The sequence below is a fragment of the Benincasa hispida genome, chromosome 10, assembly GCF_027475165.1.
Source record: "Benincasa hispida cultivar pf3 chromosome 10, pf3_genome.v1.1, whole genome shotgun sequence".
Classification (NCBI taxonomy): domain Eukaryota; kingdom Viridiplantae; phylum Streptophyta; class Magnoliopsida; order Cucurbitales; family Cucurbitaceae; genus Benincasa; species Benincasa hispida.
This window is the reverse complement of record NC_143487.1, coordinates 17,062,033-17,087,711: the sequence shown is the minus strand read 5'-3', so window position 1 is coordinate 17,087,711 and position 25,679 is coordinate 17,062,033. Positions and strand designations below refer to the sequence as shown.

General features: G+C 34.5%; 2 non-coding genes across 2 annotated transcripts; both read right to left on the bottom strand.

The window, feature by feature from the left end:
* Positions 1-2,611: 2,611 nt before the first annotated feature.
* LOC120089578 (small nucleolar RNA U19) lies at positions 2,612-2,720 on the bottom strand. The gene has a single exon (XR_005485253.1). It is a non-coding gene; the product is annotated as a small nucleolar RNA U19 (small nucleolar RNA).
* A 347-nt stretch (positions 2,721-3,067) lies between these two features.
* On the bottom strand, positions 3,068-3,172 carry LOC120089576 (small nucleolar RNA snoR100). The gene has a single exon (XR_005485251.1). It is a non-coding gene; the product is annotated as a small nucleolar RNA snoR100 (small nucleolar RNA).
* Positions 3,173-25,679: the final 22,507 nt, after the last annotated feature.

Genomic DNA, 25,679 nt, shown 5'->3' with positions numbered 1-25,679 from the left:
GATCGATTGGTCAACTCACTGGACCAAACCTTTACTCTTAAGGATCTCGATGCCCTAAGCTATTTCTTGGGCATTCAACTCACCCGATTACCATATGGGCTTCTTCTTACACAAACCAAATACATTGAAGATCTCTTGCTTTGACTTAATTTGGGAGATATAAATTCAGCTTCGTCACCCACGATACTTGGTATGTATCTCTCCCTACATAATGGCACTACCCTGGAGGATCCATTTACATATCGCAACACAATTGGCGCTTTCCAATACTTGACACACATGCGCCTAGACATTGCCTATATCGTCAATCATTTAAGTCAATTTCTTCAACGTCCGACTGATGAACACTGGTCAACTCTAAAAAGGGTACTTCGTTACCTAGCTGGCACTCGTCACTATGGTCTTCTTATTCAACCTGGGGGTAATGCTGCCATCACTACTTACTCAAATGCTGATTGGACATCCAATATTAATGATCGTCGATCTATAACAGCTTATTGTGTGTTTGTAGGAAACACTCTTGTCTCTTGGTCCTTTAAAAAGCAAATTGTAGTCACTCGTTTTAGCACCGAGTCTGAATACTGTGCTCTTACCCATGCTACCGCTGGGATTATGTGGATTCATCAACTTCTCCTTGAGCTTGGTCTTCTACAAATGACCACACCTATTGTATGGTGTGACAACTTGAGCGTTGGGGCTTTTGCATCAAATCCAATCTTCCATGCTCGAACAAAGCATATTAAAATTGATATCCACTTGTAAGAGATCAAGTGCTACGAGGTCAATTAACTATTTGCTATGTACCATCTGGTCAAACTTGGAGTCACAGACCTCCTCTCTCGTTTGAGGGGGATGTTAGAAATAATTCAATTCACGTGATGTTTGTTAGAATTTTTCCACTAAAATGTGGCAACGTGTATGTAATAAAATTTTCTTTGCGTTCTTTTATTCTTTGCTGTAAATACCAATATCCTATGAAAGGGTATCACCCTGAAAAGGGGTGTTCATCCCTATTGAGAAATATAGAAAACTTTACAGCAGACCTTCATTTTCCTTCCTATCGTGTCGCTTATCACAAGGCTACACGGGAATGCAAGTACGGCAAACGGGAGGCTAAGCTACAGCAGACGCACCTTATGTGAGGTTTATAAAAACCCTATGTTTTATTTGAAAGATTTATTTTATTATTTTCTAATAATTCATTCCCCATCTTTAATGTGATGATAATCAATTGTAAATGTAATGAGATATTTGTCAATGCATTGTGCAACAGCGTGAAATTCATTCGATTAGAGCGTATCTATTATTTTTAATAACCATCTAACTTGCTATTTTTAAATGTTATTGATATGAGGTTAATTGAGAGCAATTTTGAACTCCTAGGTTTACGACAATATGAGGGGTTTGAACTGAATTGGAATACATGTACCTATCCGAATATATTGTTAAGGATGAATTTGTGTTTAAAGTGAATAGATTAGATGTGGACTAATATGGCAAATATAGATATATCCAAGACTCCAAAATGAAAAATCAAAGGGTTTCAACTGGATCTGAGTAGCACTAAAACTTAGGCATGAAAGGGTTTATTCATTTTTCAAATGGAAACTATCACTGAATGGATTGAATCTCATACATGGGGATGGTGAAAAGAGATATATTTTCCATTCCAAAGAGACTATAATTGTACAAAAATTCCTGTAAAAATGGAAAATACCCTACCTTTGAGTGCAATTTGAACTATTGATTTAGGTAATAATTGAAAGTAACCAATTAGATTTACGACGAAACCTAGAAATCAAATGAAAAACTCTAAAATGTTCAAAATTAATAAACATATTTAACACCCACCCATGGTAAAAGATAAAAGAAAATTGAACAAACAAGCTAAAAGTTCGACTATAATTGAACAACCCTTCCCTCACCCAAAGCATGTTTCTAATTTGAAAGGTTTCCTATGTATATGAAAAGTTTTTTAATAGCAGGGTATTTTCATCATTTTATACAACTAGATAATTTGAATTAATTAGGTTTCAAACACAATATCCTCAACCCAAATTAAATGTTATGGTTGGATTGGTTTCATATTTTTTTAATAAGGACAATTTGGATTGATAAAACTTACCCCCAAACCTACCCAAACAATTGAGTGGATCTAAACACCCTTTTAGCAAAATTTTGAAAATTGAAAAATCTTTAAAAATTTTGTATTTGTTTTCAACTTTTAAACAAAAAAAATAAAATGATTACCCAACCTCAGATGGATGAGTCGTCTTCATTTGATGGACTCTCCCAACATTTCAATATCATTTGAAAATTTCAATTACAATCATTATTCCATAATAGTCAGCTTAATAAAGGAAAATAAGTTCAAAAAACAAGAGTTGGGATCTTAAAATCTTTTCAGAACTTTTCGATTTTTGAATGATATTGAAATCCCAAATCAGAGCTGAATCGGAAGTTCATGGACAGAATTTACAAGACTGCTATTAGAGAAAGTGAAGATCTTTGATAGCAGTTTAAACAATAAGAATACCGCAATCCAAATCATATTCAGATCCTTGCACTTCTATCGCGAACAAAATCTTTCAAGAATACTCAAATCAAAATTAAATGTTCAAGGCTGCTTGGAGGAAGATTCACTAAAAGTTTAAAAATCCTCTCAAATAGGCCTCGAAGTAAGAACTACCTTGTTATCTGCCTCCTAACTAAGCACAATATGAAACGCTAAATTATTCATAAGGCTACTCAAAGAGGCATTTCCTTCATTATAATCACAAATACACAACAGCCTAACAAACTATCAATTCAACTCAAGACAGATTTTAGAACTGCTCAAATTTGTTTAATCCTAACGCCCCGTTTCCAATCTAGCCTTCACCTAGAAATTCCTTTATCTACTTATATTCTCAAGAGATAAGATAATACCTGTTTTTCTTTAACTAATTCGTAATACAATAAGAAAAAAACCTAGCGGGGAATTATAGTCGATTTGCATCGCATTTTCATATAAAAAGATTTAGAGTAAACAGATGATATAGAAACAAGAGATCGAGAGAAGAAAATGAAATGTAGGTCTAAACCAGGCCCCCAAATCAGAAGGAATCAGAGGGAGCAGACATGTTGACCTGTGAATTCGATTTCTGTGCACACTACCATGCTTCCTTCATTCCTTTATTCCAGAGCATCGGCTTATTGTACACAGATAAATCTCTCTGATCTCCTGTGTTTCGTGAAGAGAATCTATAAACCCTAAAACGAAAACTGCGAAACCCTAAAGAGAAACGAAGAACAGAAACACAGAGTATGAGTGAATACAGGAGAAGAAAGGGAAGACGAAATCGATTGATAAACAAATGCTGCTGGCGCGCCTTTATATAGTAAAAGTTTTAGGGTTTTCTTTCACGAAGAACTAAGAAGGATATTCAAGTAGAAGCCTATTAATTATCGTGATGGGCCGTTATTGGGCTTTTGTGCAAATAATGGGCCGCCGAAATTTTGGGAAGAGACGGTTCGTTTAGAAATTGGGAATTATGAGAAAATTACCAGATGAAAAATCTCTGAACTATTTCTAACTATTTAAATGAGAATGGAGATTTTTCGCTCCATTTGGGATAACTGTACTAATTTGTTACTACGTGCCATGTAAAGTTGAGATGAGATGTTATTAAAAATTGTTAATTATGCTATTCATTAAATTAATTTAATCATTTTGTTAATTTAAGATAGAAAGATGTCTAACTTATGATAATTATTTAAATATTGTTTAATATTTTAGCTGCAAGTATTATTTAACTCAGAAGACATTAAAAGTGATTTAATTTATTTAGTTAAAATATTAATTAATTTAATTAATAAATAAATATGTTATTGAATTATTTTTAAATAATTTGTTTTAAAAAATTATTTTATTAACCACAATCTATGTCTACTCTGGAATAACGGTAGTGATTTTGAAACCCTAAATCTCAAATCTCCCACAATTTACACAATTTAATAATTAAGATAGTGATTCAATTATTTATAATTTAATATAATACTCACATATACCCACATATATATAAATAAATAAGAGAAACTATTAATATGAATAAACAAAAAGAAAAAGAATAGTGAAACAAATGAAAAATTAGAAAATAAGTAACCTGCGGAATTGGAACAAACTAAAAGCTTAATAAGAGAAAAAATAAATGACATATTGTTAATGGTTTTTTTATTAAAATAGAAAAATAAAAAAATAAAAAAAGAGATGATTTAAATACAGAAAAGCTTACTCAAGATGCTTTCGGTGAACCAAAATTTAAAAATATATATACAATGCTAAAAAAAAGTATAAAACTTTTTTTTAAAAAATTAGGAAAAACAAGTTAATAAAATTAAAACCAAGACCAACCAAAAAACATAAAAAGAGAAGAAAATGAAGAAAAGATACTGACGTAAATTAAATATTTAATTTAGGTATTTATAGAGTAGATTTAGATTTGAAATATTAATTTGATTTGATATTTTGATTTTTTATTTTTAGATATCATGATTTTTATCTTTTAAATGTAGAATAATCATGTAAAGCCAATCTATCTCTTGCATCCATGTGAATTAAACTGAAAAATAGATCAACTTAAAAAAAAAAATTTATATATTTTTAATTTTTATATTACATGATTATTTTTCTTTTAAATTTAGGAAAATCGTCAAAAAAAAAAAAAACAATTTAGCTCATCCATGTGAGTTAAACGTGAAAAATTGATAATTTTTTAAAAATTTTTTTACTTTTTTACATTTAATTTTAGATAAAATGGTTTTTTTAAAAAAAATAGAAAAACCAATGTATCTATGAAAGAAAATTTGATAATTATAAATTTTGTGAAAAAAAGGATAAACTTTGATTTTTTTACTTTTAATTTTTTGATAACATGGTTTTTTTCTTTTAAATTTTAAAAAAACCAATATACCTTTTGAAACCAAATTTGATATTTTTTTAATAACCAATATATATCTCGAAACAAATTTGATAAAATTTCATGAAAAACATATGTTTTTTTAAAAAAAAAAAATTGAAAAACCAACATATATATTGGAACCAAATTTGATAGAATTTTGATAACAAAACCAAATAAAAACCAATTCCACGTTAATGATAAAGTAAATATTTGATATGAGATTTTTTTAGATGATTTAATTGTCAAATTAATCCTAATATAAGAAGATTTCAAATCATTTAAGATGTAGATATCAAATATGGTAAAAAAAAATGTCAAGCAAATATATGTTGAGATTCATTTTAATACAAAAAAATCTTTAAAAAAAATGTTACATACTGTATATAAATTCAACTTTTATTTTGTATTTATGATCATTTATATCCTAAGAGAATTGTGTAAGTGAGATTAATAATATAAAATGCAAAATCTTTATAGGTAACAATGGAATAATAAACAAAATTACATTAGATGAAAAATAAATGGGAAGACTATTACTCGTTTCATCTACCTTCCTTCCCCTTAACACAATTTAGAGAACAACAACAAAAACAGAAGCATGAGATTAAGGAAAAAAGTAGGAGATGATTGGAAAGGGAAATAACGAAAACAAAATCAGATTAAATGAATAATGAATACGAGGGATATTGAACTTTTCATCCACCCTCCACCTCCTCTCCTCCATTTAGTTTAAGAAACAAAGTAGGAAAAAGAGGTTCATAGATCCATGAGATTGCAAATATAGAAAAAAATCATAATAAGATAGAGGATAAGGAGAGTACACCTTAAAAATTTGGGAGTGTCATTGTCAATTTATAGAAAAAGTTCATATTTAAATTTAAATAGGAAGGAATTCTAAAACTAGAAGACCTGTGAGCGGAAGTAGATCGTTCCAAATTCTATTATGAAAGAACTCAAAAATATTTACAATCATACAAAAACGATTATGCATTAAAGATAAATTACAACATGCTTCTTAAATTAAATACAAAAGATCGAGAAAACAATACCTTTGAAGAACTTCTTCATCACGTATTTTCCTCGATCAAACACCAACGTGTCGAACAACACGAATGCAACAAGCAATTGGAACGTCGATCCTCGAACAGAACTAGACACCACCACAAGATTACCTTGGTATTCTTGATGTGAGAATCCAGGAGTTGTGGACTCTGTATGATTTTGGATAAATGGATAGATTGGAGTGAAGGAGGAAGAACAATCGAGTATTGAACAGAAGTATCGTGTAGAAGATATATGTCTATCGCATAGACTCGACACTCGATCGGTTAGACTCTCCAAGGCTATCGTGTAGTAAAACTCCTTAAAACTATTTTTCTTTTTATCTCACGGTTACCATAAAAATGTGTAAAATCACCCACTAAGGTAGTTATTTAGCAAAGAAATATTAACTATCACATATAAACCATAGTGCTACAAAGTCATGTTACCTATGGTCATCCTGGTAAAATATAAGTCTCTATTATGAACGACATTATATAATGAAACTAAGCATTTTGTGGTCCGGTCTTATACATACTTCTTTATATAGAATATCCCCGCTCACATGTCTCCATATGAATGATTAGGATCAGACCATTTGTAGCACTTTACAATAATTATAACATTTACAAAGCAGACCATACTCGTAGTGTCAACAGGATAAGGTATCCAACCTTATCCATCTACTACAGACCATTTAGGTTATCACTTAAAACATGATTCACCCGTATGTCTCTAAATACATGTTTAAACTATAAGATAATCTTGGATCTTAGTTTATTGGTTTGTGGTTAATGCAACAAAATTGAAATAAAACATCATATATTTTATTTAAGTTGTTTGTACAATACAATTATAAACTATAAGATCCTACGAGATTAAGGCCATCAACCCCAACACATGACTTATAAGACAACCTTGGATGTTAGTTTATTGAATTTAGGGTTATTAAGACAAAATATAATACAATATAATCAATAACATTTATTGAATTAACATTGATAACTCTTTATTGATGACGACCAATTGATAACATTTACTATTTACGAGTTTTACGGCATAAAACCCAACAAAATCCCACTTAACTAAAACTTTAGTCAGTGGGTTGTACATAATATCATAATCCAAAACAGTGAAAATTGGTAAATGAATACAATAAACTATGGCATCCATATACCCATTACACATCTCCCACTTGCCCTAGATTATACAATGTTCATGTCTCATAGACTAAGATTATTTAGATGACCCTCGAATACTTTAGCCGAGAGAGCCTTCGTAAATGGATCAGCAATGTTATGCTTCCAGGCGATCTTTGTGACGATCACATCTCCTCGTTACGCAATCTCCCATATCAAGTGATACTTCCTCTCGATATGCTTTCCTCGCTTGTGACTGCGAGATTCTTTAGAGTTGGCTACTGCCCCACTATTATCACAGTATGAGGTGATGGACAAGTCCATATTTGGAACCACTTCCAAATCTCTTAGGAACTTCCTGAGCCAAACTGCTTCCCTTGCTGCTTCACAAGCAGCTACATATTCAGCCTTCATAGTAGAATCTGCAATGCATCCTTATTTGATACTCCACCAGTTTCGAAATTAGAGTCAGTGTATTCCGTAAGGATTAAATCCTTAGCTCCATACACCAGCTTGTAGTTCCTCGTTCTCCTAAGATACTTGAGGATGGTTTTAACCGCATAGTTCAGTAGTCTAACCTTGGATTGGACTGGTACCTAGTGACTATTCCCACAGCATGACAAATGCCTGGCTTAGTGCAAAGCATAACATACATTAAGCTGTCCACAACTGAGGGATAGGGAATACGTCTCATATCTTCAATTTCTTGAGGTGTTTTAGGACACTATTCCTTAGGCATAGGTGAGATTGTTGCTTTTTGGACCTTAATCTCAAATTAATTAATTATTTAATATTTTGATGAAAATAAACTTTATTTTATTTATTAATAATTTGGGTGTTTTGAAGTGTCAATTATGTAGAGCTTGTAACAATGATTCCAACGTAATTTGAATCACTCAAATCGGAGTTCAAACAAAAAAGATATGGCCGAAACAAGCTTAATGAAAAATTTTCAAGCGGATGACATGACATATTTTTTTTCATCAAAGTGGACCGATTGGAATGTGCCACTTGGACAAATGAAGGAGTGACACATGATGGACTTTTGATTTTTGGATTGGTTTTAAAAAGAAATTGAATTTAATATTATTTTATGTTTGTGTCTAACGGCTAATTTTGGACACAATGTGAGCATTTTCTTTTTGTTGGTTTTTAAAAGAAATGATTTTAAAAGATATACATTATTATATTATTTTTTGTTTGTGTCTAACGGTTAATTGAGTTTAAAATCTCCATCATTTCTTTTTCAAGATCCAATGACCCAAATTAAATGTGGTTTGCGACAATTTTTCCTCTCTATTTAAACTCAATCTTTTTCTCCAAATCATAATAACAATTACATAGTTTTACAATCCTCAAAGCCACCATTGTTATTCTCTCAAATTCTCATATTTTCTTTTCATCTTATTCTTGAGAGATTTATTGTATTGTGAGGATTAATTTATTGAATGCTACAATTTGTAAATCCACTCTTTTAGAGAGTTTTTGTTCTTCATTTCTAAATCTACTATAAAGGGTTAATCTTGATCTCATAACAAGAGTATTGTAACATTTGATCCTCAATCGTGGAAAAGATGGGGTTCGTTCTTGCACCTGAAAAAAAGAACGTTGTAGCAGTTCGACTATAAGTCGTGGAAAGAGTCAAGTTTGTAATGACTTACCAAAGAGGAGCTTGGAAAGCGGATGTAGGTCAGTTGTGCCGAACACCACTACAAAATTTCGGGTGTTAATTTCTCTATCCCTCTCCTACTTTAATTTTGCAATTAATTTTTTTAATATTTTATTGCATGAAATTAATTGCAATATTTGTTCCTTAAATTAATTGCTTAATGTTTATTTAGGTTGGTTGAATTGATCTTTACATATATCATACCAATCTTTTTATTAAAATCAACTTGTCCTAAGTGAGTCTATGAAGGCAATCCTTTTATTTGTATGGGTGAGAATGACCAGATCGCCGACTCAACAAGCCTACCATTTTGGGGATTTTTCTGGGAGTTGAGAACACAACTACACAAGAAGGTATTCACTCATTCCCCAACATCGAGGTAAGTAGATAAATTGCTCCCTTAAGGGCTAATTCTAGGACTTGAACAATATGGCGACACACCCTCTTCTAGCCTGAGAGGGGTTTAATCATAGTTGAACTATGATTTATTGTTCATTAAAGGGATCAGTGGAACTTAAGGAGTTAGATGTAACTATAAGGGGAAAATGGTAATTTCGGCCTAGTTGTACTTATGACAATTTGTAAAGAGTCATCATACTGTTGATTGGTTATATCCAATGGACACAGAAATATATCTATAGTGCGAAGAGTGCAACTATCGGTCTTTAATAGAGTGCCTGACAGCTAACGAATGGTGAATAATTTAATTAAAGAGTTTAATTAATTATTCACATATTGTTGGAGCTTCAAGCTATAGGTTCATAAGGTCCCCTCGGTAGCTCAACGGGAATAAATGAGAATAAGTTTTTAGATTAATTTGATTTGTTCAAATTAATTAAGGGAATTCATTGTATTTGATATAATTATTTTAATTCTAATAATATATGATATAATTACTATAATGTATTTGATACATTATAATATAAAGTTTATTTGAGAGGAAATAAATATTTGAATATGGTTCAAATATTAATTATATGAATTTGATTCACATATTTAAATTTAATATAAATGAGATTTATATTAAATGCCTTTGATGAGATAATTAAAATTATAGGTATTATGTATATATATATGTATATATGTATGTATATGTATGTATGTATGTATGTATGTATATATATGTATGTATGTATGTATGTATATATATGTATATAATATTTTTAATTATAAATTAAAATTAATTAATTAAATTTTAATTTTAAAAATTTGATAGGAGGGAAATAACTTTCCTCCCCTATTCTCTCTCAACATATGTATATATATATATATATATATATATATAATATTTTTAATTATATATTATAATTAATTAATTTTTAATTTTAATTTTAAAAATTTGATAGGAGGGAAATAACTTTCCTCCCCTATTCTCTCTCAACATATACTTGTTGGTGGGCAGTTATGTGAGGTTGGTTGTTTTTCTTCTTTTATGTGTGAAAATATATAGAGACAGAGAACTCTCTGGTTTTTTTTCTTCTTCTGCTTGCTCCTTTGTCATTCCCTCAACCAAAATTGCCAGAGCCCACGTCTCCTGGATTCTCACCCAGAGAATACCAATGTAGCCTTCGTGGTGGTGTTCATTGATTCGAGGGATTCCATTGAAGAACGTCTTTAAAGGTAAAGGTTCCAAAATCCATCTTTCTTTTTCTATTTTCTAGTGTAAGCATGCTGTAAATCCATTAGATGCATAATTTTTGTTTATGTTTGCTGTAAATTTAATATTCTGTGAAATTTGGAAAAATTAGGATGATTCGATTTTGCTCAAGGACCCTTAATTGGATTTTTCATCTTGAATTGTATGTGAAGACATATAGGGATCAATGTTCAAGAAACAACCTAAAGGGTCTATAGTATAAGGATAAGGCTGGGTACCTTATCCTTGTGACACTATGGTTATGGTTCACTTTGTATTTGATACAAACGAATGATCCAACACGTTCTGTAGGTGACATGCGAGTGGGGGTATCCTACGCAATGAGTTTGCATAAGATCGGACCACGTAATAGTAACCACTAGATGTAATGTCGTTAACTAGTTTGGTTCCTATTTTAATTGGATGACCTAAGCAACTTAGTCTTAATCCTAAGTATATTATGAACTCATATTCACGAGAGATTGTCCTTTTATTTGTATGGGTGAGAGTGGTCAGTTTGCCGACTCAATAAGCTTACCATTTTGGGGACAAGACTGAATGAGGAGTTGGAAACATAATAATATAAGATGGAATTCACTCTTTCCCTACTTTAGGGTAAGTAGATGGGTGTTACCTTAAATGATGTCTCCAAAACTTGAACAAAGAACCTTACTCTCTCATTGGCCCAAGAGGGGTTTCTATTTATTGGTTAGACCATAAACAAGTTGTTCATTAAAGAAGCACTAGTACTTAAGAATATAGAGGCAACTCAAGGGTAAAATAGTAATTTGACCTAGTTGGTGTTATGGACACTCGTGAAACTTGTTGTTATTAGTCTATATCCGTGGACACAAAAATGTATCTGCAGTGAGAAGAGTGCAGCTGTGGGTCTTTAGTGGATACCCATAGTTAACAAATATTGATTAATTTGGTTAATGAGTTTAGCCAATTAATCTCATATTGTTGGAGCTTCTGATCTGCAGGTCCACCAATTTCCCTTGTTAACTCACTAAAGGATATTAAAGAGGAATGATTTGAATTGTTTCAATCAATTTGAGGAAATTGTATATTAATGTGATTAATATGTAATTGATTATGGATGTGATCTATAATTTAAATTAAGTTGAAGAGAAATATTTGAATGAGATTCAAATATTTAATTCAAGTGAAGTAGATTCATAAAGAATTAATTAATTAAATCAATATAGAGGTAATGCACATAAACATACGATGTTTATTTATGTTAATTAAATATATACGTTAAATAGATGGTTATTTAATTAATATGCTAATTAATTAAATAAACGTTATTTAATTAATTAAGCACAAGGGTAAATAGGGAAAAACTTGGAGAAGGAGTTAACCCTTCTCTATATAAATTCTACCTTTAAGGCCTTTTTAGGGCATAAATTCATTTTGGTGAGATTTACCCTAGCCACCAAAACACAAATCCTCTCTTTATTCTCCAAGAGAAATCTCTCTACCTCTTCCTATTCCAATTAGTTGGATACCATATATCCTTTTATTGGAATCCTTGAGAATAACAAGGTTATTCTCGTGGTTGTGTTCAAGTTCGATTTAGAAGAAGTTCGTGCTAAGATCAAGAGGATTTTCCGTGGAGCTCAGGAATCTTCCAAGATAAGAAAGGTTCTCTTAATTTCCCTTCTCCAAAACATGTTATTTCATATGTTTATCCAACATATGTTCTGTTTTAGAACACTGTTTTTTATTTATTAAAAAATCGATTTTCGAGATGCAAGGTGTTCACATGCTTCCACTCGGGATTCGATTCTTATAATTCATATATAAACTGTAGGTTACAATTAATGTGAATTTGATTCATATTAATTCTATAAGTTATATGAGAGAAAATAAACTATAGATTATATTATATGGGATACAATAAACTATAGATTATAAATTATATGAGATATAATATAAGGTTGTATTTTATTGGGTTTTGCGCCCTAAAACTCGTAGATAGTAAATGTAACATTTGATCGATTATAATAAAGTGTTATCAATGTTTATTACGATAAATAATTATTGCTTATATTGTATTTATCTTGCTTAAATAACCCCTATCCAATAAACTAACATACTATATTGTTGTATGAGTCTTCTGAAGGAAATCGAAAATGAGGATTCTATGAGCAGCGGAATGAGCTTTCCAAATTTCAATCGTATATGAACATTACAATTACAATCATAAACGGAAACATACAGTTATGCATAAAATACAGAAATTACAGCATGTTATACAACAGATCAAGGACAAGAGCAACACACTTTTGTAGACTCATCTTCTAGTTCCTTGATCACGAACCCTCGAACATAGCAACACAGCAACACACGAACGCTCGTCCAACACGACTGCTACATTGCACGAACACCGTGCACATGAAATAAGCGATCGCCAAGGTCACGAACACCTCGAACTCCACGAACGGCCTCTACAGAACCTCAATAGTGTCGAGTTGAGTATGACACCACCAAGAAGGTTATCTTGGTATTCTCGGTGTGAGAATCCAAAGGGTGGTCTCTGTGTGGACTTGGTTTGAGGCAGAAAACGGAGAAATCACAATCGTATAAACGATTGAGCAAGTAGGAGATAGAACAACCTATCGTATAGGTTGATGCCCAATTGTTTAGGAAAAGCTAGGCGATCGTCTAGCAAAACCTATGCGATCGTTTAGTTCATCGCTTAGTTGAGTGTCTATCGCCTAAGAACACTCCACGATCGTTTAGTTAACTCTAAAATGTTGCTTAGTAAATCTCATTTACTTGACATCTATCCGTGAGTATTTTCCGAGATTGGAAATCTCAAAATAACAATTTCTCAACCTTTCCAAAAATAAGAAAACATTTTTCCTTTTTATCTCATGATTACCATGAAACCACCAATAACCTCCCACTCAATTGGTTATTAGAGAAAAAGAGATAATTATCTAATAAGTAATATTATCATAAATATAAATGATAACCAACTTATCATACTATATTTATAATCTATAGTTTTAATATTCCATCTCATGAAATATATAAACCATAGTTCTTTTTCTATTCCATGGTACTTAATATAAATCTCATTTACATTAATCCTCTACTAGATGTATCTCATACACCATACCGATCATATCTTATATAATCGAATTATCTCTTGTCAATTTGAATATTTCAAATCAACACCAAAAACTGATCCTCAACTTAAATCCATCGAGCTACCAAGAAGACCTTATGAACCTGTAGCTCGAAGCTCCAACAGTACATGAATAACTAACTAAACTCTTTAGTCACGGGATCCACCATCCGTTAACTGCAAGACACTTCACTAAATACCGACAGTTAAACTCTCCTTACCATAGATATATTATGTGTCCATCTTAACCAATTAACAATGTGATAACCCTTCACAGATCGCTCGTAAGTATAGCTCGGCCAATAACCATTATGCCCTTGTAGTTATATGGGTATTGTAATGCCCTAGTTTATTGTATTGGTACATTTTTGTTCTCTCCATATAAACTCAACATTGTATATATTTGTATATATTGATCCACTGTAATTTTAGTCCAAGTGGGAGTATTGTTGGGTTTTATGTCCTAAAATTCGCAGTTGTAAAAGGATAAACATTTTCTATAATCAATAAACTTATTATTGATTTCATAAATTGTATGAAAGTCTAAATCCAATAAACTAAGACCCATGACTATTGTATGAGTACTTGAACTTTATGTGGAGGCATAAGAGTGGATCAGGTTCAAGTAAATAGTTAAAATGATCTATGGTACATGAATAAGGTTGGGCACCTTATTCTGGTAACACCATTGGATGCGGCCTACTCTGTAGTTGTTACAAAGAGTTGTAAAGTGCTACATACAAAGTGATCCTAATTCGTACATGTTATGACATGAGGAGTGAGGGCGTCCTATGCAATGAGTTTGCATAAGATCAGGACCAAGAAATAAGTCACTCTTACTTTATAACGCTGTTTACTGTATAAGACTGGCTATTTCACCTAGATGGCCTAGGTAACTCGATTTTAATCCTGAGCTAATGAACATAAGTCATAGTCCTACTATGACTGAGTTTTCTCTTCTAAAGAGATGCTGTGACCACTATGTTCAAGCCCCGGAATCAGCCCTTAAGGGAGCAATCTATCTACTTACTCCTGCTTCAGAGAATGAGTGAATTCCATCTTGTGTAAGTGAGTTCCCAGCTCCCAGATCAGACAAGTTCCCAAAAAGGTGGGCATGTTGAGTTGGCAATCTGGCCACTCTCACCCATACTAATCAAAGGACCACTTTTAAAGGCAGGAGTTCCCAAAACACTCAGGATTGAGGTCATGTCACCTATGGTCATTTAGGTGAGATGTAAGTCTCTAGTATCAACGACGTTATATACAGAGTCTAGTCATCTCGTGGTCCGGTCTTATACAAACTCTTTGTATAGGATACCCCCGCTCGCATGTCTCCATATGAATGGTCAGGATCTACCATCTGTAGTAGTTTACAACACTTGCAAACCTCTACAAAGTGAGTCGTATCCATAGTGTCACCAGGATCAGGTATCCCACCTTAATCCTTATACTACAGATCTATCTAGGTTATCACTTAAGACATGATCTACTTGTATATCACATATACATGCTTAACTTTACATAAGATAACCATGGAGCTTTGTTTATTGGATATGAGTAAATGCCGTAATGAAATAACAGTTATTTTATTCATAAAAAATGTGTATAATTACAAACAACGAAACTCCGGAAGAATTAGGACACCAATCCCAACAATCTCCCACTTGTCCTAATGCCTCAGGAGACTAATGTACAATACAATATAAAACATGTACAATATACAATAAACTAGGGCATACCCCAGTATCATCTCCCACTTGCCCTAGACAAGATGCCACATGTCCCCCAGATCCAGAATCTCCAGGTGACCTTTGAACACTTTAGTCGTGAGAGTTTTTGTAAAGGGATCAACAATGTTGTACTTCGACACGATCTTCATGACTATCACATCACCACGATGCACAATCTCCCTGATCAAGTGGTATTTTCGCTCTATATGCTTACCCCGATGATGACTCCGAGGCTCCTTCGAATTTACCAGAGTCCCGTTGTTATCACAATATAGAGTGATAGACAAATCCATATTTTGAACAACTTCCAAATCTGAAAGGAATTTCCTCAGCCAAATAGCCTTTTTAGCTGCTTCACAAGCGACTATATATTCGGTTTCCATAGTGGAGTCCCCGATGCATCCTTGTTTGATGTTTCGCCACACTACAGCCCCTCAATTCAGAGTGAAAACTAACCCCGATGTCGATTTGCAAGAATCTCTATCGGTCTAAAAGTCAAAGTTCGTGTATCCTGAAAGGATCAGATCCTTATCTCCATACACGAGCATGTAGTCCCTCGTTCTTCGAAGATACTTGAGGATCGTCTTGACCGCCTTCCAGTGATCAGATCCTGATTGGACTGATACCGACTGACAATCCCTACTTCATAACAAATGTTGTCGGGTTTAGTACACAACATTGCATACATTAAGCTTCCTACAGCTGAAACATAAGGAATCCATCTCATCTTCTCAACTTCTTGAGGTGTCTTAGAACATTGATCCTTAGACAAAACAATCCCATGAATGAAGGGTAACAAACCCCTCTTGGAAACTTGCATTTTTTACCTGATCAATATTTGATCGATGTACGATGCCTGAGATAGGGCTAACCATTTGTTCTTACGATCCCGAATGATCTGAATCCCTAGAACATACTGTGCCTCACCTAAATCTTTCATTTGGAACTGGACAGCTAGCCATTTCTTAATGTCAGTCAGATACCCTACATCATTTCCAATGAGTAGGATATCATCTACATACAGTACCAAGAAAGCTACTAAATTGTTGATGATCCTTTTGTAGACACAAGGCTCATCAACATTCTGATCAAAGCCAAATGACTTGACCGCAGTGTCAAATCTTATGTTTCATGATCGAGATGCTTGTTTCAGCCCATAAATGGACCTATTAAGCTTGCAAACCTTTTTGCTCTTGATCTAGAACTATGAACCCCTCTAGTTGAGTCATAAAGATGGTAATCTCAAGATTACCACTAAGGAAGGCAGTTTTGACGTCCATTTGCCATATTGCATAATCATAAAATGTGCTATAGATAGAAGAATCCCAATAGACTTGAGCATGATAACAGGTGAGAAAGTTTCCTCATAATTAACTCCCTCGACCTGAGTATGACCCTTTGCCACGAGTCGAGCCTTAAAGGTTTGCACCTTTCCATCTACACCTCTCTTTCGCTTATAGATCCACTTACACTCAATAGGTCTTACCCCATCAGGTGGATTAATAAGCTCTCAGATGTTATTGAAGTACATAGACTTCATTTCCTGGTTCATGGCTTTAACCCATTCATCTTTGTCAACATCCTTTATTACTTTCTTAAAAAACAACGGATCCTCGACCCTATCATTCGGAATGGCATTTTGAGCTTCAGTCAAACCCATGTAATGATCCGATGGGTTCATAACTCTCCCACTACGTCGAGACAGCCTCAACTCTTGAGTTGGTTGACTAGATGTTCCAACCTCAATAACTCTCGTTGATTTGTCGATCGGTTCAACAACATTTGTTGAACCCTCAACAGTCTCAGTCTCACTAGAAATCTCACACAAAACGAGCTTACTTCGTGGCTTATGATCTCTCATGTAGTCTTCTTCCAAAAAGATAGAATTTGTAGAAACAAACACTTTGTTCTCACTCGGATCATAGAAATATCCACCTCTCATTTTTTTGGGGTAGCCTACAAAGTGGCAAACCTTCGAATGTGGTTCCAACTTCTTTGGGTTAGTCACTAGCACATGTGCCGGACAGCCCCAAATCCTAAAGTGGCATAAACTACCTTTACAACCTCTCCACAAATCAAAAGGTGTTTCAAAAACACTTTTTGAGGGAATATTGTTCAAAATATAGCATGCAGTCTCCACTACAAAACCCCAAAACGAGTCTAGAAGATGAGCATAGCTCATCATAGACCGAACCATGTCCAACAAGGTTCTTTTTCTCCTTTCTGATACACCATTCTGTTGAGGTGTACTAGGGGTCGAGAGTTGGGATGCAATCCAATGTTCTATCATATAGTTATGGAATTGGAAATCCATATTGTCAAACCCCCTCCCAGATTACCCTTCTTAATCCAGAAGTGAATGTGATGATAGTAGTTACAGACCCTTTTGTGGCACTTATTGTCTAACTTACATCCTTAACCTACTTAGATCCCTGGAATACATATATAACATTCACCAAACTAATGAAACTTTAAAAATAACCTTAGAACACCAGGGATCAACAACAACATAACTACATTATATTAACGGTACAGAGTTTAGTGGGTCCCAACATACTTTACTTGTCCCTAATATGAGCAACACATATGTACAGACATTTACAAAATAAACACCTAACTACTCTTTAGACTTTGGACTTTTAACTGGAGTCCTCGAGTGGTAGAGCAGCATGACAGCTAACCTCTAGGAAGATAACCACTACCTGGGAAAAGAAAAACATTTGAAAGAATGAGCTACTTGCCCAGTAAGTGACTTAATAAAAACATAAATCTCATGTTTAAACTGAAAGCTAGAAAACAAAATACTGGAACTAAAACATGCCAAGCAAACGTCTACATAAAACTTTTTAAACCATTGTATCTGAAAATATAGCTGAACTGATTCCCAGTTGAGAGAGAACCCTTTTGCTCAATCTCTTAACGTCGGATATCCTTGTTTAATAGAGAACCCTTTTACTCAATCTCTTAAACATAAGCCTAGGCTGGGGTGAGAACCTTTTTGTTCAGCACCTTTCAACCAGTGCTGGGAAAGAATCTCATGGTTCAATCCTACTGAACTGATTAACTGTCATACGTGCACGTAGAGCAAACTGGATCCTGACGTCAAAGATCATAATTGAAGCAAGGTACCACTGCTTATTACTGAACCAAGTGAATTATTCTAATACCTTCTCTAAGTACTTCAGTATAAGAATCATAACATGACTGAAACCAGGTAGTATAGCTCAGATACCTTCTCCTTGTACTTCAGTATTGAGCTGAAAATACCTGAAGGAAAACATTTTCATAAAACAAGCTTATTGAAAGCTTGATCTCATAAAACATAGTTTTCATAAGAATATCATTTGCTAATGCATGCTCAACAACATTAAGAGCACATATGCTTAAAAACATAATACAAATACTTGTAACTTAAACATGTCATAGAATCTTCTTTTAAGAACTACCGTGGTTCAACCGTTGTACCAAAGCATATTTCATAAAATTTGTAACTAGCATGCATTTTTAAACTTTAAGGAAATGCGTTGCTTGGAACTTCTTGTAAAATAACTAGCATAAAAGTAACTGTCAACAAAGCATGGATTATTAAAATATTTATAAACCATTTATACATCATTTATAGTCACTCACAGGTCCTTCAAGTTTGCTTCCTTAAGGCTTGATAGGCTTCTCCAATGGGTGTTGAACCTACACAATAAATCAAGCTCACATGGCAAACCAATAAATCAATAAATCAAGCTCACATTAGCCTTCCTTTTAGGCCTACTCAATAATCAAGCTCACATGGAAAACCATCACATTATGCCTCTACCATTCACTTTGAGGGTTGGACACTTAGCCAATTTGGAGGGCTTGAGTGCCAAAAGAATGCACCCTTTGATTGCCCACACTACCCACACTTAGAAAAATTTTGGAGCATCAAACTCTAAATTTGATTTCAACAATTCATAACTAAATTTCTAGAACTCATCTCAAGAAACTTCCTTCTAAAAAATTTCTTAGAATCAAGTTAGCAACATCAACTTAAAATTTCAGCTCAAAATTCCCCATCGTTTGATCTGGAGATTCAAACCTTCATCATTGACCCCAATTCAAGCAGCTGCCTGCTTGTTTAACAATTTTCAGTTTAAAATTCAAAAATATATAATTCGAATTCCAGGCCTCATCTTAAAAAGTTTCATTCTAAAAAGTTGTTTATAATTGAGTTAACAATATTAGCTCAAATTTTTAGCTAAAAAATCTTCGTGATTCGTCCTGGAGCTTTAATTCTTCACTGATGACCTAGATTCACCCAAGAAACGAAACCTTTGTCTTTATTTTGCTCCTTCGGCCTTATTCCAGTGAGTTTCCCACCAGTAGCACATCCACATAAATTAGACATATAGAGCTTTCAAATACCACTGGAATTACACAAATAGCCCAAGTAATCTGTCCAAACCGCTCAAATGAAGTTGGCCTTCCTTCTTATGCTACCGCCAAACTCCTTGCCTGAAATCTTCTTGGGCCACTTAGACCACTAATGAAGATTAATGGCTGAGATTTGATTAAGCCACTTTCTTCCCACTACACTCACAACAAAATTTAGCATTAAATCTCATAGGATAGCATGGCCTCCTCTTGGTTTCCCATACTTAGCCAAAATTTGACCATTCTTTCCTACATAGCCATCCGAGAGTTCTCTTGCTCTTTAGTTTGCTTTCTTCCTCCATCACTCCTAACCAAAACATAATCTCATTACAACTCATTGGAAGACATCACATAACTTACACTTGCTTACTTAAGGTAATTAGGGTCCGGGTTTTACATATATACTCTACACCACGATCAGATCTAGTGTTTTTATCTTCTTACCTAACAAGTTTTCAACTTCAGCCTTATACTCCTTGAACTTGTCAAGGGCTTTAGACTTACATTGCATTAGGTAGAGATACCCAAACCTTGAATAATCATCTATGAGAGAGATGAAATATTCATACCCACCTCGAGCTCTAACATTCATCGGACCATAGAGGTCTGAATGTACAAGCTCCAAGGCTTCCTTGGCTCTGTAATCTTTTCCAGTAAAAGGTTGTTTGGTCATCTTGCCTTCGAGGCATGATTGACACATCGGCAAGGAGTTTTCTTCTAAACTCTTTAGAAGTCCACTTTTCACCAACTTCTCAATCCTATTGAGTTTGATTTGACCTAATCTTAGATGCCAAAGATGGGCATTTTCCTTAGGAGAAACCTTTGGTCTTTCAGCTGTTATTGCCGTACTAAACATTTCAGTGTTAAACAGGGTTTTTATGACTAACGACCTTAGGCTCTGTTAATTTCGTGTAGATTCTCTAATGAAAAAATAAAATCTTATTTTATTTATCCCATTTGCCATAAAAACCACTTAACCACCCACTAAGGTGGTTAGAGAGAAAAATGGATTATTATTCAAAATAATAAATAATATAAATAAATTTGATAACCAACTTATCATATTATATTTAAAACCTATAGTTTTAATATTGCATCATATACAATAAAAACTATAGTTCTTTTTCTCTATTTTCTCTCCGATGCACAGTTGAATATAGATATCATGAACGTGAGGTGCATTTAATATAAATCATATTTATATTAAATTTAACAACTATGAATCTCATTCATAAAAAATATATTTGAATCACATTCAAATATTTATTCCTCCAATTAAACTATAATGTATCAAATACATTATGTCAATTATATCATATATAATTGAATCAATTTAATTATATCATATATAATTAAATTCCTTCTTTATTAATTTGAATAATTCAAATTAATCCAAAAACCAATTCTCAACTAAATCCTTTTGAGCTACCAAGGGGATCTTATAGACTTGTAGCTTGAAGCTCCAACGGTACATGAATAATTAATTAAACTCTTCAATTACATTATCCACTATCCGTTAATTGTCAGGCACTCCACTAAAAACTGGCAGCTGCATTCTTCGCACTACATATATATTTTTGTGTCCATTGGATATAACCAATCAACAGTACGATGATCCTTCACAAATTGCTCGTAAGTACAGCTGAGCCAAATTACCATTTTGGTCCTATAGCTTCCTCTAATTCCTTAAGTACCACTGATCCCTCTAATGAACAATAGATCATAGTCCTACTATGACTAAACCCCTCTCGGGCTAAGAGGGGGTGTGGCGCCACATTGTTCAAGACCTGGAATCAGCCCTCAAGGGAGCAATTTATCTACTTACCCCTGCATCGGGGAGGGAGTGAATTCCATCTTGTGTAGTTGAGTTCCCAGCTCCCCAATCAAATGAATCCCCAAAATGGTAGGCTTGTTGAATTGACGATCTGGCCACTCCTACCCATACAAATCAAAGGACCGCTCTCATTGGCAGGAGTTCACAACTCACTCAAGATTAAGATCATGTTTTCTATGGTCATCCTAGTGAAATGAAAGTCTCTATTACGAACAGTGTTATATAATGAGACTAAGCATTTCGTGGTCGGTCTTATACAAACTCCTTTATATAGAATATCCCCGCTCGTATGTCTAATACATGAATGATCAGGATCAGATCATTTGTAGCACTTTACAACATTTGTAACACCTACAAAGCGGGTCATACTCGTAGGGTCACCAGGATAAGATACCCAACCTTATCCATATACTACAGACCATTTAGGTTATCACTTAAACATGATCCACCTGTATGTCTCCACATACATGTTTAAGTTACAACGATAACCATGGATAGTTTATTGGTTTGTGGTTAATGCATAAGAATGGACCGTGAAATAGTAAGCACTAGATGTAATACTGTTGACTAGTTAGGTTTCTATTTCAATAGGATGACCTAGGCGACTTAGTCTTAATCTAGAGAATATTATGAATTCCTATTCACGAGGGATTGTCCTTTGATTTGTATGGGTTAGGGTGACCAGATCGTCGACCTAATAAGCCTACCATTTTGGGGACAAGACTGAGTAGAAAGTTGGGAACATAATAATACAAGATGGAATTCACTCCTTCCCTCGTTGAGGGTAATTAGATGAATGTTCCCTTAAGTGGTGTCTTTGGGACTTGAATAAAGAGCCCTACCCTCTCATTGGTGATAGGCATCCTAATCAAAGAAGGAAGAATAAAAAAGTTGAATGAGCGTTGGCGGTTGAGTCTGTTATGGAGGTTAGGGACCGCAACTGGATTTATTTTCAATTATATTCGGAAGTTGATCATTTAAAAGAAGGAAGAAACAGAAAAGTTTTGCATATCTAGAGTTGGAAAGGTGAATTCTTGAGAGTGGGAGTTTGGGTGTACCATTGTGTAGTCTTTATCATATTGTGTCATTCATCGTCTACTTCTTCTAAGCGATCGAGTAGCAGAGCCCATCGATCCTGTAGTAATTGGCCAGCGATCGTGTCGTAATTTGTAAGTGAGAGTGTAATATTTTGTAAGCGATCATGTAGAAGTTTGTAAGCGATCGCAGAGTATTTTGTAAGCGATCATCTAGTATTACTTAGCGATCGTGTAGACTTTGTAAACGGTCATTTAGCATTTGATAAGCGATCGAGTAACAATTATAAGCGATCATTTAGTTTTGTTTGACTCTTGTCGTTTAATAAGGAATTCATTCATCGTTTAGCGGTTGTGTCAATTGGTTATGATAATAAAATCCTTTTAAGGATCAGAATCCTAACAAATTGATATAAGAGCAATCACCTGGGCAAGCATGGCTCAGAAACGTTTTGAAGAGAAACTGGAATTACTTGACCAAGAGATCTTTGGACTCAGAGTCGAAATGTAGAAGTTGCCAACCATAGAGGAGAATTTGGCGTCGTTAGCGAAGAGCATTAAGCGATTGGGATTGCAAGCAGAGAAACATCAATAGATGCTCATTTCCTATGTTACAGAAATGGCCAAGGGTAAGGCAAAGGTGATAGAAGAAGTAGAAGGATCGAATACCAATAATGTGTTTGGAACAAATAGTTCGATGAAAGAAGCCGGGGAAGAAACGATTTGCGACCGAAGTAAATTCAAGCAAGTTAAAATGCCAGTGTTTAGCGAAAGTGATCCAAATGCATGGTTATTTAGAGCAGACTGCTATTTTCAAATTCATAAGTTGACTGAATATGAGAAGATGGCGGTGGCAGTTGTGAACTTCGACAATGTTGCATTAGACTGATACCGGTCGAAGGAAGGCAGAGACCCGTTCAAAGATTAGGAAGACTTGAAAAAAAGGATGTTAGTCCAATTTCGATCTTTAAGAGAGGGATCGATTTGTGGAAGATTCTTGGCTATTAAACAAGAAACAACTGTAGAGGCATATCAAAATTTGTTCGATAAGTTAGTAGTGTCGTTGCCTTATCTGTTGAATGAAGTTCTAGAGGAGATATTCATGAACGGATTGGCATCATGAATAAAAGTGGAAGTTGAATGCTGGGATCCCATCGGGTTAGCGCAGATGATGTCACTGGCACAACGTGTTGAAGATAGAGAAAATACGCAGGTTGAAGTGGGACGAGTGCGAACATACGAAGGTAAGATCCAAAATTTGAACTCTTCGAAATTCAATATAGAAAATGTGAGTAAGTCAGTAGGCGGTACTGAATCGAAAGAGGGGGGAAAGATCGGAGAGTCATTTTTTATGAGGACCATCACCTTGCGAGGAAAGTCGAATAATGATAACCGCGGAGAAATTTCGGCAAGAAGATTAACAAATGCTGAATTTTAGTCGAGAGAGAAAAAGAGCTCTGTTTTTTGTGCGATGAAAAGTATACTGTTGGGCATCGGTGCAAAAGGCGGGAGTTGAGAGAACTGAGATTGCTTGTAGTGCAAACGTTCGGTGAGGAATGAGAGTTGTATGAAGACAATGAAGTCAGAGAAGAGATGTTAGAACTGAATATATTGATGCTGAGCGAAGAAATTTCGCCTATTGCTGAATTGTCTGTGAACTCAGTGGTGGGATTAACGAACTCATGAATAATGAAGATTAAAGGGGACATCAAAGAAGAATCGGTGGTGGTGCTGATGGACTGTGGAGCTACACATAACTTCATATCAGAAGGTCTAGCGAATCGTCTGCAGTTGAATATTACAGACACAACCAATTACGGAGTGGTTTTGGGATCAAGAATTGTTGTGTGGGGAAAGGGAGTATGCAAAAATGTGGAAATGAGGCTGGGAGATTGAAGAGTGTGCGATAGTTTCCTACCACTGGAGTTGGGGAGTGTTGACGTGATTTTAGGGATGCAGTGGTTACATTCCTTGGGAAAAATAGAGGTTGGCTGGCGAAACCTCAAAATAACATTTACTCATGAAGGTCGGAAGATAACTTTGCAGGGGGAATCGTCTGTGGATCCTTTAGTCGATGAAAATCATACATGGTTGCTGAAACCAGAAGTTGTTCTAAGCTCTCGACCTGGGCTGTCACAGTGGGGATGTGAAGTTTTAGTGAAGTGGAAAGGCTTGCTGGAGCATGAGGTGACATGGGAGGTACTCGATGATTTCCAAAATTAGTTTCCAGAATTTTACCTTGAGGATAAGGCAAAGGTGGAGGGGAGAGGTAATGATAGGCATCTAATCAAGGAAGGAAGAATAAAAGAGTTGAAGAAGCGTCGGCGATTGAGTCTGTTATGGAGGTTAGGGACTACAACTGAATTTATTTTCAATTTTATTTGGAAGTTGATCGTTTAAAAGAAGGAAGAAACAGAAAGGGGCTCACAGAAGTTTTACATATCTGAAGTTGGGAAGGTGAGCTCTCAAGAATGGGAGTTCGGGTGTACCATCGTGTAGTCTCTATCGTAGTGTGTCGTTCATTGTCTACTTCTTCTAAGTGATCGAGTAGCAAAGCCCAGTGATCATGTAGTAATTGGCCAGTGATCGTGTAATATTTTGTAAGCGATCGTGTAGAAGTTTGTAAGCAATCGCGAAGTATTTTGTAAGCGATCATCTAGTATTACTTAGCGATCGTGTAGACTTTGTAAATGATCGTTTAGCATTTGATAAGTGATCGAGTAACAACTGTAAGCGATCGTCTAGTCTTGTTTGACTCTTATCGTTTAATAAAGAATTCATTCATCGTTTAGCTGTTGTGTCAACCGGTTATGCTAATAAAGTCCTTTTAAGGATCAGAATCCTAACAATGGCCTGAGATGGGTTTTTGTTTATTGGTTGGACCATAAACAGGTTGTTCATTAGAAAAGCACTGGTACTTAAGGAGACAGAGGTGACCCAAGGGTAAAACGTAATTTGACCCAGTTGGAGTTACGAACACTCGTGAAGGACTAACTTGTTGGTATTGGTCTATATTTATGGACATGGAAATATATCTATAGTGAGAAGAGTGTAGTTGTGGGTCTTTAGTGGAGTGTACCTACAATTAACGAATATTGATTAACTTGGTT